The sequence below is a fragment of the Cnephaeus nilssonii genome (assembly GCF_951640355.1).
Source record: "Cnephaeus nilssonii genome assembly, chromosome: 3".
NCBI classification, from domain to species: Eukaryota; Metazoa; Chordata; class Mammalia; order Chiroptera; family Vespertilionidae; genus Cnephaeus; species Cnephaeus nilssonii.
The window spans coordinates 30,789,597-30,805,272 of record NC_137074.1 but is presented as its reverse complement, the minus strand read 5'-3'; positions in this window follow the sequence as shown (position 1 = coordinate 30,805,272).

Sequence of the window (15,676 nt, the reverse complement as noted above, 5' to 3'; positions counted from 1 at the left end):
GTGGCCTTAGACTATTCTTTGAGCAAAGGGTAGTCACAGAATGGATTGAGAATGGGGAGCTGAACCATATGCTAGGCAACAACCCACACTGAGCCTGACCCAAAAAGCCTGGTCTAGGGGGATTGATACTAATTAATTAGACGAATGAGATTTTTCTTGTTTTGCAATTTAACAGAAAAATACAGAATTAGCCAATTGGAATTGACATACACATTTTTAAATAAATAAATTATAAAGTTATATTAAAACCTCAGGAAGTAAAAATGATTATTTGCAAATATGCCCAATATATGTATAAAAGTTATTTTCCTAAGAAAGATATTAACTACACTGTTTTTTTATCCATTACTGTCTCAACCATTTACCAGTTAAATTAGTTACAGTAGGTGGTCAACATAGTCTTTCAATCGACAGCATGGGAAATAAGTGTTGATAATAAAGCCTTATATTCACAAAGTTAAATATCTTGCAATTCAAAGCTCACTAGAATTACCTTGTGTGGGATATGAATATTGGCTCTGTTACCAAAATCAGAGACTGTATTTCTAATGAATGGATTTTCTTTACACAGGTAATATAGATTTTAAAGAAACCACATGGGCTCATTAAAGGTTAATATAAATGTGAAATTACTGCCCTAAGGTTCCATTAGCCACTTTTTGTTGATTTTAAATAAATCAGCTTGTCAAATAAAGCTCTATATAATACTTTCCTCATGTGCTTTAGTCATTTACTCCAGGATGGACAAGTGCCAAGCATTCAGTATGTTTTACACATTTAAAAATAAATAAAATAAACACTGCATCACCATAATTTTAGGAAAATGGAGAACAACTAGCCAATAAATGTTACAAAATCACTTAATTGTTAACAATCATCCATGTTGAAGTAGAAGACCTTCCATGAAACATGCATTGCAGAGATGATCATGGAGGGCCAAAATAAATAGGAAATAGAAGTCCAGTCTCCCACAGCCTCTATAACTCCACCAGCAGCCCCACACCTGCTTGGATGTTCAGTTGAGATCTCTACCTAAACTGGAAGATTTGGTGACACCTCTCCTGGTTTGGCTCTTTGCTTCCAAAAAATTATGTCAATCATTAACACCATTAATATCTGCTCCATTGATTATCCACATATCAAAGTGTCAGAATTACCCACCTGCTGTTAATCAGCTGTATCCAGTTTCTGCCCTGCAGAATATAACCTCTCTGCTCTTTAATTCTTATCAAAGCACAGTTATGAGGAATGCTATTAATCAAAGATTGCTTAGAGGGCTGGAAGGCAATTATTCTTCCCCCTTTTTCCTTGGATCCAATCAAATTATCAGTGGTGTGCCCTCTGCATCCCCACCTGTTACTGGTGGAAGTGGAATTCTTGGGGTGCCTGTGGAAAATAATTTACTGAGGCCCCGACAGGAAGATGTGGGAAGATGAGGTATTGTGGAAAGCTTTATTGATGATGTAAAATTAAGGGGATTCCCTTTCAAGTTTCTATCTCTCTCCATCTCACCTCAGAAAAGTCCAATGTTGTCTTCAGCAGGGCTAGGCTTAAAGCCACTGCCCAGAGTCTCTGCTCCATACCAAAACACAGTCCAGTCCTGCATCTGGCTAGCGTAGCTTGTGTTCCTAGTTGCAGTCCGTTGTGTGTGGAGACTGCATGGCCATAGTCCATACAGCTGCTTAAAGCCACAGGGTGGGCGAGTGTGGGTCATGAAGCAAGAGAGTGCAAGGGAGCAGGAGCAAAGCAAGAGAGAGAGAATTTCTTGTCTGGGGATTATAACCAGGAGCTTAACCCAGTAACCCTTCAGGCTTTCATGTACTTGCAGTGGCTCCACCCCCCTTAGCCAATGATCTTTTTCCCAAGGTAGATTGACAGACAAGTACCTTCCCTATGTCACCCTGATTTCCCTTCCCAGGTGTCCCCTTCCCCCTTTGTTTGATTCCTTCCCCCAGTGATGTGCATGGGATGGAAGGGTGGTTCCCTGGGGAGCGTGAAGTGTAGCTTCCTGGTGAAGCTGCCCAGATGACGATGCTTATAAATGTCTGGCCTCCCCTTTGCTTCCTTCCTATATTAATATGAGCTAGGTAATTATGATGATAACAAAACCATCAGAAACGTTTATGCTTAAAACAAGGGGAGTTCCCTTCCCTAGAAGGATTCTGGCATTAGGCAGAATCTGCATAAGAGATTTTCTAAGGAAGGGGCCACCTGTCATTTGCTGGTTAAGGATGACATGGTGTTCACTTTCTGAGAACCCACGTGAGAAATTTCTGTTGGGCCACAACTGCATTATTTCTGCCTTCCAAATACTAAAAAGGTTGTCATTAACTATGTTTTCCACCAGGTCTTTTAGGAGCTCAGAATCTAATTTGTAGACTACCTCTAGCTACAGTTGTGTGTTGACTCTACACCTAGTTTGATTTTATTGCCCACCTTTAGCACTCATTGCTCTCATTTCATCCGTGACACAAGGAAGGAGGGAGGGAGGGAGAGAGAGAAGTTGGAGGTAAGAAAAAGAGAAACCAAAAGTTCTGGTTAGCCTATGGCATTTGTTGATTACTCTCGCATATTAACATAAGGGCAATGACCACCTTATAAACACTAAGATGACTTTCAAGGTATTTGTACAAAGAGCGTCTCAGAGCTAAGAGAGAGAGAGAGAGAAAAGGAAAAAGAAAAAAAAACACCTGTTAACTATTCCCATTCATTGTGTCCATATAATTTAAGCAGCTCATTTGGTTAAGAAACAGATATCCACTTAACTTACTTCCAGTCACTTAAAGGTGGAGGATTACAAGGAGACCTGTTAATGAAATCAGGAAGTCCTCAAGCTCCTAGGTAGCCTGGTACCACCTTCTTTTCTTCTTGCTTTGACTTACACATGGCATCCTTTCCCATGAGCTCTTTCCATGCCTCTGCATTTAAATTGTCAAGAAGTATACTCTCATATTCTCAGAATATCTTTCTAAGCCTGGCTGTGCTGGTCAAGCCACACCTGGGAGTGACAGTCCTGAGTCAGGTAACCACCTCTTGCCCAACCTGCTGGAACAGAGGGTCATAGACGTTAAAACATGACTCCCTAGAAGAGCCTTTGGGCAAGGCGGCTTTTTTTGAAGGAATACAGACAAGCAGACACTGAAAACCTCTAGTACACCAGGAAAGGATTAGATAGGAAGAAGGCTCTCTCTCCCCTCAACACCTACTGAAATTTGGGCCACCCTTCAAAGCTGGTCAGTTCCCAGATCTTCTGTGAAGCTGTGTCTGTCCATCTCAGCCTTTCCTAATCTCGCAATCATATCCATTTATCACATTATGTCTTAGAATGTACTCTTAGGGTCTTACGATCTTCATCTATATTGTAAGATCTGGTAGGGCAAGATCTTATTTGTGTCGGTATCCCCCACAGGGCTTGATATAGCTCCTAACATGGTACTATCAGTAAGCATTTGTTCTTGACAATGCAGAAGTTGATACAGTCAGCCTTCCTGATAACCCACCAAATAAAGTAATTATCCTGTCTGGTGAGTGAGATACTGAAATACACCAAAAGTCGTGTTTTGTTTTTTTGTTGTTGTTTTGTAATAGTTTCCTAGCACATTCTGATATTTCCTCTAGTATTTAGGAATTCTTTTTAAACTGAATAAAAATCAACCAATCGCAAGGAGGACAGGAGAAGTAGGTTTCTAGGCTCTTTCTTAGGCCCTTAATATCCCACACCCTTTTAGTGTCCAGGAAAGTCTCTGATGACTGGCAAGTCTAGATATGCCCTTTGCCTGAATGTATAAAGGATGCCCTTTGGAGCCAATCGATGTGGCCACAGTTCTGACTGGGGCACTTCTGAGTCTCCAGCAGAATGGACTTCCTGTGCCGGCTGACACCCTTGGTGTACAGATTCTTATCATTAAATCAACATAGTCAGGCTCCCCAAGGGACTGCTTTTTTCCTGGTAGTGCATTTCCTACACATTCTTGCTTTGTCAGTTTGATAAGCATAATATTTTTAAATCCACTCTGACTAGGTGCTAAAGTTCTCTATTGACAAAGACATGGCTATGGCCAAAAGTTGTACTACCAAGAAAAGTCAAGATTCAGCTTAAGTATAGGTTTAGGTCTACTGCAGAGATCATGCATTTGGCTAAAGGATATAACCTGAGCTCTTTGTGTTCTCCACCACAGACATGGAATTTGAATGCCTTCAAACAGAGCAAGTGTGCTTTAATTTACGCTGGCCCCACCACTCCCTGTAGCTGGCCCTGGCACACATTTTCACACTCAGTGATTACAAGCATTCATAGTGGCCAGCTACCCTGAATCTTCTTTGGCTTTGAAGACCTAGACTGACTCCAAGGTCCCACATAGAGTGGGCTCTGTGACAAGCCAGAGGGGTCCTGGGCACCTACACTAGCTTTCCGCCTGTTGTAAAGAGAGCCAACCCTGTGGCATAACAGTTTGTGGGACAAAGAAGGCAGGTGAACTAAGCCTCTCTTTACTTCGGAATGTATCTCTAAACAACAAGAAGTCCTTTTAAAACACAATCACAATACCAGTGTCATGCCTTAAACAACTAACAATAATTCCTTGGTAGTACCAAATGTTTAGTCAGTGTTCACATTTCCCTGGTTGTCTCATAAAGCTTTGCTCATTTGTATAGTTGATGTGTTAGAATCAAGATCCACATTCTACATCGGAGTGTGGATTCTTGACTCTATTCATCTGTAGCCACTCTTTCTTCCTTACAATTTATTTGTGACAGGAACTGTGTAATTTGTCCTGTAGAGTTTCCTATATTCTGATTTTTTATTATTTTATTTACTGCATCCCTGTAATGTCAATGCGCCATATGCCTGCTCCCTCTATTTGTTTTGAGTAAAATCTAGAGACTTGAATGGATCACATTCAAGTGATTTGTTGGCAAGAATATTTTATTGGCAATGTTGTATACTTTCTATTTACATCACATAATGTGTTTGTCTCTCCTTTTTGTAATATTAAGATTGATCAGCGTTTTCAGCCTGATCTATCTATCTATATATATAAAAAGGCAGTGACCGTAATGACTGAAGGCTCCACCGAACACCAGAAGTCAGTCCTGCAGTCAGTCCTGCTGCCACTGCGGGCGTGGCGACCCAGCACTGACTGCTGAGAGGGCTGCGGATCAGGCCTGGAGAGAGGCCTGGAGAGAGAAGCAGGGTCTGATCTGTAGCCTCCATGGCAGCTGTTGATCAGCCCTTGCCTCTCTCTTTCTCTCCAGGCCTGGCCAGCAGCGTGCCTCTCTTTCTCTCTGGGCCTCCACGGGGGCTGCTGATCAGGTCTGGAGATAGGCCCAGAGATGTTGACTGGCATAGAAACTGACCAATCAGAACCTAATCTGGGTGAACTGCAAAGGCAGAACCTAAGGTGGGGGCTGAGGAGGGGTTTTAAGGCTGTTGGAGGTAATATCAGGCCAGTAGGGGAGGGCAGTTGGGTGTTATTAGGCAGGCAGAGGCAGTTGGGGGCGAGATCAGGCCAGCAGAGGAGAACAGTTGGGGGCGAGATCAGGCCGGCAGGGGAGGGCAGTTAGGGGTGATCAGGCAGGCAGGCAGAGGCAGTTAGGGATGACCAGGCAGGCAGGCAGAGGGGTTAGGGGCAATCAGGCAGGCAGGCACAGGCAGTTAGGGGCAAACAGACAGGCAGGCAGGCAGGTGAGTGGTTAGGAGCCAGCGGTCCCAGATTGCGAGTCAGACATCCCCCAAGGGGTCCCCGATTGGAGAAGGTGCAGGCTGGGCTGAGTGAACCCCCGCCCCCATGCATGAATTTCATGCACCAGGCCACTAGTCTATTATAAAGTTCTCAGCAAATGATTTCAGTAGCCACTGATGATCATTCCCTAGATCCATTATTTCAGTAGGGGTTGTAATGTAATTTATTCCAACCTCTTTTGTTAGCTGGAAATTTTTTTTTAAGAAGAACTTTTTCTCTCTTACCATCTATTGGTTACCTTTAGGGATAGCTTGTTTGTTTTTCAGAAAAGGCAAGATGTCGATTCCCCCCCCCCTTTTTTTTTTTACCAGTTTTCAGAATAATGAGTATCCTCCAAAGATAGCCAAGGAGTTTTTTTGTTTGTTTGTATGTCCTGATGAGCCCCTGGATTTAAGCATATTTTACATATCTCAATCCATTAGAGTTTGGTTTTGTTCAGAATGTTCCACTTTGGGCCACAGGATTTGCTTTTGGTCTTGGAATGAATGACCCACAGTCACATGTGTTTACTTTCTCATATGACTAAGAGCTACTTTCCAGAGCTTACAAAATGATTTGTTCTGAATTATTTAAATCTGGTATTTATAGAACAAAATCAGTGTGTTACTAGCATTTAAGAGGACTACATTCTACCATGATATCCAAGTGCCACACAGATGGTCAGAGTCGGCTCCAGTTGGTAGAGGCATTTCCCTTCAGTTGTCCCTGGTGTTGCACTGGTCATGGTTTTCCGATGCTGTGGTTTGTTTCTATGAGGCTGCTATGACTTTTACTCCACAAGACTGAGGTTGGAAAATGTCCTGTTCCCACCACCCAATAAGCAGCCCTCCTGGAAAAAAAATAACGTCTGTACCTTCCTTAACCCTCATAAAAAAAGGAAGTAGATGAATAAAGTAATCATGAAACCACAAGAGCAAAAAAATTGCAAAAGATAAGGCCAAAGGGAAATGCGAGACTGCTGGTAAAGGGAAGCCCCAGGATGACGAGTTTATTCCAGCCCAGATTAGTGCAGGAGGAGAGACGCCAGAAAAGGGACCCATTTCCTAACACGTGAACATGTGAGGGAGCCCTACTGTGGAGTGAGGAAGTTTGAAGATGAATGAGTGATACATCAGTAAAATAGAAAACTAAGCAAAGGTTCTTAAGGTGCTTATTAATTCTAGAAAAAAAAACAGTAAGTCATTCAAAAAAGGGAAACCATAATACATGATCTGGTTCTGCTGTGAAGAACATTGGCATAGTTGTAGTAATGTACTCTGTTAATAATCAAAGTTATGAAATTGGGATATAACTAGGAGTGGGGTAAAGTGTGTGTGTGTGTAAGAAGTCCTTAGGTAATATATAAAACTAAAAATCTTCAGAAGCAGTAAGAATACCTTACTTAGAATTATGGAGGTAAATGCGAGAAAAAGCAGCCTAAAAAGTTGCAGGTTCCTGGCAAGTGGGAATCTGGAGTGTGGAGGTGGGATAAGGGACTTTTATTTTCATTTCTATTTGACATTTTAAAAGATATAACTATGTACATTTATTAATTAAGAAATTTTTTATTAAAGCTTGTCACATTTCTATGATTCTCTAATTCAGATACGTCTACTGCCAGAAAATTAGTATCAGTCATGATATTCTCCCCCTCCCTAAGGTCATGCAAGAGATGGTCTCATGTATTTTAAAATACATGGGGCAGGTCCTCTGGTTTCCAATGCATGTAAACGCCTATGCTCAAGCCATAATCTCTTAAATTCTTGGACCAAACTTGGGCAGAGGAGTCTTTCACTGCTGCCCTCAAATCTTAGCATCTTTCAACACCTCTCATCAAAAAAGTGTCATGACCTCTTGGGGCCCCATATCAAGTGGACTCCATGCCACTGCTCACAGAATCTGAAAATGGGTAAGGTCTCCTTCTCCACTTCCTTCTTTCTTGGCACTTTCCTTTCCCTCTCCTAGTATAAATGTTTAGAAACCCAGAGCCTGTCCCTCTTACTGTCATGGGGGTTGGTGGTGAGTGAAGAAGGTACCAAAGAGCACCTAGGGCATGCCTTAGTCCCACCCCTATAGTCTTTGCTTCAAACAATTGACATCTTCCTATCCTTCTGTAAAGTTCTATGAAGAGTTAGCTTCCGGACTAGATCTCATTGTCTCCCACTTGGACCCTCCTCCACTTGCCCACCCTCCAATACAGTTCTGCCGATGAAACTCAGGGGAGCCTATTGTTAGCCTTTCATATATTTTTTTAACTTGTGTTATTATATTTGTAATAATGTTGTTATATTTGTAAAAAAATACTTTTTTTGGCTTTTTTTAAAATTTCTTTATTGATTAAGGTATCACATATTTGTCCTCATCCCCCCATTCCCATCCCACACCCCTCCCCACACATGCCCCCACCCCCCTGTTGTCCTTAACCACTGGTTAGGCTCATATGCTTGCACACAAGTCCTTTGGTTGATCTCTCCCCTTTACCTCCACCCTCCCCTACCCTCCCTCTGAGGCCCGACAGTATGATCCATGCCTCCTTGTTTCTGGGTCGGTTCTTGTTCATCAGTCTATGTTGTTCATTATTTCCCCTAGATGAGTGAGATCATGTGCTATTAGAAATACACTTATAAGAACCGAAAATGAGACAAGCAATAATGGTTATGGTGACAGGCAAATGAATCAGTCTGTAGTGAGTTTCTTTCTTGTAAAAAAAATACTTTTATATATTTTTTAACTTGTGTTGTTATATTGTAACTTTGGTTGTACTTGTATAATCTGGATATTGTTACAACTTTTCTGGTAATTTTGTTTCCCTCAAATTATAATCATCCAGTTCCCTTACTCCCCAAAGGAGCATAGGAGTGTGATAAGTGGGTCCTTTGCCTCAAGAGCCACTTATTATTACTATTATTATTATTATTATTATTATTATTATTGACTTCAGAGAGGAAGGGAGAGGGAGAGAGAGATAGAAACATCAATGATGAGAGAGAATCATTGATCGGCTGCCTCCTGCACGCCCCCCCACTGGGGATTGAGCCCGCATCCCAGGCGTGTGCCCTTGACCGGAATCAAACCTGGGACCCTTCAGTCCTCAGGCCGATGCTTTATCCACTGAGCCAAACCTGCTAGAGCCAAGAGCCACTTCTAAGGTAGCATCCAAAGGGGCATGTATACACCCTCGAAGTACATGTGGTGATCATTGGGGTATGGGAAGAAGATGTTAGAAACTCTATTCATACGTTTGTTTTCTATTTTTGTATGTTTTCTAATGTACATAATGTGTACTTATAAACAAGAAAAATATGTATTTTGGGGGTGCATTCTCAAACTTTTTAAAAACTGACAAAGTGTGTGAGCCAAGATATTTGAGAGTCGTGTTCTAGGGCAACACCATCCAACAGACACATAACTGTGAACCACAAATGTAAGCTCAGTATGTAACTTTAAGTCTCCCATGATCACATTTTAGAAGAGTAAAAAGAGGTAGCATTAATTTGAATATATTTCATTTAACCCAATATGTCTAAAGTATTCTCATCGCAATATGTAATAAACATTAAAATTATTAATAAAATATTTTAGACTATTTTTTTAATTGATTTCAGAGAGGAAGGGGGAGGGAGAGAGAGAGAGAAACATCAATGATGAGAGAGAATCATTGACTGGCTGCCTCCCACATGCCCCCCCCACTGGGGATCCAGCCCACAACCTGGGCATGTACCCTGAACCGTGACCTCCTGGTTCATAGGTCAACGTTCAATCACTGAGCCACCGAGGCCAAGCTAGACTCTTTTTAAAAATGAAATCTTCAAAATCTGGTGAGCAGTTTACAGGGACAGCTCAGCTCAGACGAGCCACATTGCCAGTGCTCCATGGCACATGCGGCTCACGGCCACCGTGTTGGACAGTGCCACCTGGGGCTAGTAGAGGGCATCTGGCATGCGTCCTGACCCCAGAACTGCTTCTAATGGTGGCAGACCGCCTGGGGTTGAGACAGAACTGTCCCTGCCCCATATCGGCAGCATGCCTGGGGCGGTCAGGGGAGAACGACAATCCCCTGAGCATTTACTCTGTGTCCATTTCATTTTCTAGCACCGGCTTTGAGAATCGCAGTCTTCTTCACCCAGAGCCCTGCACTGAAGACTTCTGAATGGCACTCCATCCCTCCTCTCAAAGCTACTGGCCAGATCCCACTCAAGGCGGTGTAATGCTGTCACCTGTTGAGACCGCGTTCCTAGAGCAGGTGAGCAAAGCCTGTGCAGTCGGATCACAGGCCAGTCATGATGCCCTCCCCGACCCCTGAAAGAATAAAAAAATGGCCTATTGTACTGCTGGTCATTCGCTGCCTTCCTGGGCTCTCCAGCCGTGCCCTGTCCGACTTCCCAGCGTGACACTTTCCAGGTTGGGGCTCCTCCATGGGAAGTCAATCTGCAGTAGGTTAATTAAACACTGCATTGATTTCCTATCCTCTGAGGTGCGTCTAAAAGGGTTATATCCTTGAAGCCCGTTCTCTGCGTTAGTAGAACATTTCCCCTTTGCAAATGTGATACTTGGAACTGCATCTCCGTCCTCCCACCCAGACGTCTCCCCACCACCACCACCACCACCACCACCATCACTCAGCATAAAACCTAACTTCCTGCCTTTCCCAAAAGACAGCCCTGGCAAGAAAAGGGGGAGGGAGCCCTGCTGGTTTTCAGGTCATGTTGATTTAACACTTCATGATTGATGCATCCTGGCTGCGTTGCTTGTAGGTTTTCATCTCTGCATCCTGCTAAAATACCTTGCAGGGCCGTGGTTCCTCTTAATTAGCTCACGTTTGTAAGGCACGTTACAGACGGAAGTGCTGTGTCAGTGCTAAATATGGACACCCGGGATCCTCAAGCTGTCCTTTGTCCGGCTACACAGGGGTTCTCAGTCTAGCACAAGGAAAAAGCCTTGGGTATCCCCCCCTGAATTGCAGAATGTTAAAATATACATACTGGGGAATTAAGAGTGGCGATAAACACGGGGCATTTTATATTCACACAGGTTTCTGACTCTGATATAACAGTGCTTTCGCCCCGTTTATTCCAAGTGCTATGATATTGGCGAGTGGAAAAAAAAAGAACCTTCCCTGTGAATTGTGCTGCCTCAGTGGTACACCCTTCACCTTTCTGATATGTAGCAAGAAATGTCTTTTTTTGTTGTTGTTCCGTGAGTGGGCGATTTGAACAACTTAGCTGCATTCCCAATGTGTCTGAGCAGGGAAAGAAAGATTCATTTAAAATTACAGCATGTTCAATTACGTGTTGAGTAATGTTTCACTAAGAAAAAATTTAAATACCAGTTTCATTTTGCTTTCGTTAACAATTTCAGCAAACCCGAGTTTATCAAATTGCTAAATGTGTAGAGTCAGGCTAAGCATCCTTACTCAGGTGTTTATTTCGATGGCCTATCTTTGAACATAAGCAGAAAAGGTTTTCTTTTTAGAAAAGCGAGTGGCTTTCCGGTCTTTGTTGTTTTCTAATCCTCTGCCTTTAAGCTAGGTTTATATTTTAAAATGAGAAAACCGCTCCACCTGGAGCAGAGAACATTTCAGGCTTCTATTTTAACAGGTATATGAAAAGTGTGACATTTTTGGTACCATCCATTTTTTTTTATAAACAAAAATTAAAATATAAACTTACAGTTTAAAACACTTTATATTTCCTCTCACGTCCACAAAATGGCTGTTACCTGCAAGTAACTTACTGTAATGTTAATAATGCTCTTTTTTGGGCTGATCCACATGTCATTCTAAGACTATAGCAAATTATCATTCATCTTTTCATTGCTTTTGAATGTAAGAAAATCCTAGGTTTATTTTTAATAATCAAAATTCCTAAATGGTCCAACAGGATCCTCAGTCAATGTAAATTTACATAATTCATCTTCCACTCAACTTGTCTTTCTATACTTAGTGCAGTGGTCTCCACGGAGCCACATTCCGGTGGGTAGGTAGCTATGGGTACAACAGTGCAGGCTGCAGTCAAACCTTTCCTTTGAAACCATCCTGTAAAGAAGGATTTGTTTCCTACCCGGTGGATCTTCCTTTTCAAATTTCGACTATCATCCCTTAACTTACCATTCCTTCTTCAGGTCTGCTTTGCCAAAAGATATAAATAAACGAGTCTCTAAAGAACTTCTTGGTCAGGCCAACTTTTAGCCGGCATACGTGATATTTCTCTTTATAGCTGCCATATTTCTCTATGAAGACAGATCCTCATTCCAAAATGTAGTTATAATGCTGTTAAAAACACAGCAAAGCCACATTATAGGTACAAGGACAAAGCAAGCTTCAGATCAGTATAGCAAATATCTAGCTTTACACTGTTCTAGTATGTGTAGCCTTTAAGCCACCTTTTTCTTTAGTTTTGGATATAACCTCCTCGTTAGTGCTATGTATTCAGCCGTTCTATCATTGCTTCATTTGTAATACTTAGTTTAAGGGTCGAGTTGCCAGCATTTTAAATCATCTCAATCTTCACTATAAAAAGAGTTTCCCTTAAAATAATAAATAGATGAGGGAACAGCTAGTATTGATAGTGAGTGCTTCGTTTGTGCTAGGTGCTGTGGAGCAGACAAAGAAGTATACACTGAGTGGCCAGATTATTATGATCTCTGAACACATAACAATCTGGCCACTCAGTGTATATCCTATATAATAAAAGGATAATATGCAAATTGTCCCCTCGACCAGGAGTTCGACCAGCAGGCAGGCCGGCCAACCACCCATGTCCCCTCCCCCTGGCCAGGTTGGCCAGATTCCACCCATGCACAAATTCATGCACCGGGCCTCTAATATATATATTCATGCACCGGGCCTCTTATATATATATATATACTGAGTGGCCAGATTATTATGCGTTCAGAGATCATAATAATCTGGCCACTCAGTGTATATGAGCCAGGATACATAGGACATAATAAAATATTCATTAAATCTAAACCAAGGACTGTCAACTTAGATGGGGAAGGTGGTGGCAAATCACCTACATAAAATATTCTATTACAAGGCTGTTGACATACATTAAGTGACACGTGAAGGATTCTTACTGAGTATATTTTATCTGTGTGCTTTCCGAATTGCCTGAGCCACAGAAGATTTCCGGCTTAGAGAGTTCCTCACAGGGAGGAGAAGGTGAGATCCAGAAAATGAGGCCTCAGGCCCTTAGCATAGATGCACTCCGGAGTTTGGGGAAGCAACAGGTAAGAGTCTCTGAGTATGAAAGGGACGGCTTCAGGAAAGCCAAACCAGCAGTCAGCCAGGAGGAAGGAAACATGGAGGTGAGAGAAACAAAAGAGGAGACCAACGTGCTAAAGCCGAGGGAAGGTCATAAAAGGCAGTGGCCTGGGCCTGGGGCGTCAGGATGGGGACTCCAAGCCCCATGCTGTTGTCCACATTAGGAGGAACCTAAGAGGACTCACAAGACACATGAGCCAAGAGCGGAGGAGTCCAGCAGGCAGCTGAATAAGGAACCAGGAAGCCTGCTTGCAGATCCTGGTAGCAAGGGTGGACCGTGGCCTGAGCAGGGTCATGCTGACTGGGCGCAGGGCACAGGAGGGAACCATGGAGGGAGCTGGAGTCCAGCTGAGCCAGGAATCAGGGGGGGATGTCAAAGCAGGACATGGCAGTTGCAGCCCCCAAGAACCAAGAGGAGGGTGTGCTGGTGACTCTCTGAGTGTTGGCTCAGAACTTCCCACTGATCCACCTCAGCCTGAAACAGAGGCTGATGCTCCTCCAATGGTCCCTCGGGGTTTCCCATCTGATTAGACTCAGTCTGAAGGAAACTCTGCCCGCAGCACAGTGGAGGCGGCTGGTGGGCCACCACAATCTGCCTCTTCTTCCTGGGCGCACAGCGGGCTGACATTCATTCCTCAGCCTCCTCTGCTTTAGGAAAGGCCACAGGACTGAGTTCTAGCCAAACCACTGTGGGTCTAAGTGAGGCAGTTTACTCCCATGCCCGGGCTGTAACACCTCCCACACAACTAGGCCTCCCAGCATTTCCCCTTCCTGTGGTTTGAAGATGGTAGAGCCACCATCAGCCTGGGTCCCTCCCAACTCCGGACTCAGAGCATCTGTCCTGGACTGTTAGGAGAGGAAGCCCAAAAACCACCATCATCTTATAGGGCTGTTTGTTAGAGCAGTGTAGCCTACCCTAAGTAATACTTAGTGTGGCCAGAGATTTACCAAGGCCCCAAGAGGGTTATTATGTAGAGAATGCCCCAGGCCATTGCCTCTATGTGTGTGATGTGTATGACCACTCATGCAGACGCATAGAGACTGTTTCCATGGCAACACTAAGTCCACTGGTTTGCATATATGTCCTTTGTTTGGAACATAGAAGATATTTCTATAGATGTATCCATCTTTCATATAGATGGTGTTAGAAATGAGAGTTAGGTCCTCACACCTATACATGCTTCACCTACAATACCAAAAGCAATAGTGAGCACACTCCACCATCATTTATAACATCTCTTTGCCTGATATCAGAGGGTGAAGAAAACAGGAAATTGGGAAGGAGAAATCAGACACAGGCTCTAACCAAACAAAATTAATAGAAGGGGACTTTGTAAGGTTTCAGAAGGAGACAGATGTTCTCATAGGTCCCAAAGGCCCAAGAATCATGCTAGCAGGGAGAGTATGAATCTTAAATGCAGACCTGGAGATATAGCCATAGGATATTAACCCTCACAATGCAAGACATCTGGTTTTTTAAAAAGAAATTTAGAAATAAACACATTAAAATAAAACAAACAGAAAACCAAAGCAAGCCCATTATGATTCTTTCCTTCCTTCCTTTAACCCCAGAAGGCCTATGTTTCCTTTATCCATTTTAGCAGCAGAGATGGTGTGAGAGATTAAAATAGTAGTTACTCATGTGGTAAAGGAGTTGAGCACAGATTAGGTGGGGAGAGAGGAAGAGGAGTCTGCTATCCTCTTTCCTCTCTCCCCACAAAGGCCTGGGGGCAGGAGGGGGGGGGGAAGAGGGGTGAGCACCTGCAGTCATGTGAGCTTCAAGGGCCAAGGATTCTAAACTAGATGTGCAACACCTCTCTTTTCATCCCCACTACTCCAACCCTATGAAATCTCTCTCGAGGACCTGGAGTACAGAACTCATTGATTATTCTTCTGGGTACTTGGAAGTTTGGAAGAGCTTCAGAACTAGACCCTCCCCACCCCTGGTCCATAGCAAGCACCTGAGTTACCTCAAGTGGACTCAATGCAGAGACAAAGGGCCCAGCATAGGAATGATGGTGCTGGAGAAAAATATATATATATATTCTCTGGGTCTCTGGGTCATCTACCCTGAGAAGAACTAAAGTCTTCCTCTGTGGGCTAAAGAGAAGGAGCAAAACGTCCTGTTGACCTCCAGAAGTCATCACAAGAAGTCATCCTGTCAAAGACTCCTCCATCAGGGGGTGGAGGATGGGGGATGAAAGTTCATAATTCCAGAAAAATGTTTCCCAGATTTGCCACCTACATTAAACTTGACTCTTAGTGGCTTTTAGGTATTTCTGAGAACCAAATCCATCTTCAAAGTATAAAATGTGCTGCCATTGAGGATTTTCAATAATGTTCACCTGGTTAAGGCGACAGAGGCAATGTAAGAATTGCCTTTGTCTTCAGGCAAATCTGCAATTCTCCTGTCCTAAATTCTCCCTACAAAACAGAAAACTAATAATCAACTAAACCAGTCTATGCTTTTCAGTCTCTACAATATTTCAGGAGGCTCCTTTCTCTTGCTTTACATTTATTACCTGAGTAACTGGGGCCCTTCTCTAAAAGCTTCCCTTTGCATCAGTGCTGGGGAATCCCAGAAAACCCCAGGATGACTCACCTTCCCGACTACAGCAAAAAGTTTCTCTGGCCTAGGCCAGCATTTAGTGTGTGGGCGAAGGCCTTTCCCTGGTGCCGTTTTCCAAATTTT